General features: G+C 39.2%; 1 non-coding gene across 1 annotated transcript; it reads left to right on the forward strand.

The window, feature by feature from the left end:
- Positions 1 to 288: 288 nt before the first annotated feature.
- LOC125175800 (U6 spliceosomal RNA) lies at positions 289 to 395 on the forward strand. The gene has a single exon (XR_007155975.1). It is a non-coding gene; the product is annotated as a U6 spliceosomal RNA (small nuclear RNA).
- Positions 396 to 766: the final 371 nt, after the last annotated feature.

Below are 766 nucleotides of genomic sequence, written 5' to 3' on the forward strand. Positions count from 1 at the left end.
ATACAATATGCAGGCAAGGGGCAAATGGTGTCTGGGTGGCTCAGTCCGTTAAGTATCCAACTCTTGAGTTTGGCTCAGGTCATGATCTCAGGGTCATGAGATCAATCCCTCCATCAGTCTCTGTGCTGACAGCATGGAGCTTGCCTGGGATTCTCTCTCTCTCTCTCTCTCTCACTCTCACTCTCTCACTGCCCCTCTCCCGCTTGTGTGCACATACACCTGTGCACGCCTTCTCTCTCTCTCTCTCAAAAAAAATAAATAAACTTTTTTTTAAAAAAGGAAAAAACAGTGCTCGCTTCGGCAGCACATATACTAAAATTGGAATGATACAGAGAAGATTAGCATGGTCCCTGTGCAAGGATGACATGCAAATTCGTGAAGTGTTCCATATTAAAAAAAAAAAAAAAGAAAGGAAAAAATAGGCAGGCAAGAGAGTGATACATTTCAGTCATACTAAACAAGATTAATCCATAAAATCCATCAATGTTTATAATACACATCGGAGAGAAAAGTGATGTTATAGAAATTCACCCTGTCATACTCAGAAACGATCTGGATTTGGAAAGGAAATCAATGATTTGGTGACATACAAAGTGCTTTCATGATATTATCTCATTTTGGTCCTCACAAAAACTTCATGAGATAGAAAAGACATAGCTTCCTTTTATTAAAGAGTAAACTGAGTCTAAGCGATGTAAATAATTTGTTCAGGGTCATAACATAATCCAGTGGCAGAGTAGCTTTGACCTGTGTATCCTGAGTTTCA

Source organism: Prionailurus viverrinus, chromosome C2, assembly GCF_022837055.1.
Source record: "Prionailurus viverrinus isolate Anna chromosome C2, UM_Priviv_1.0, whole genome shotgun sequence".
Lineage (NCBI taxonomy): Eukaryota > Metazoa > Chordata > Mammalia > Carnivora > Felidae > Prionailurus > Prionailurus viverrinus.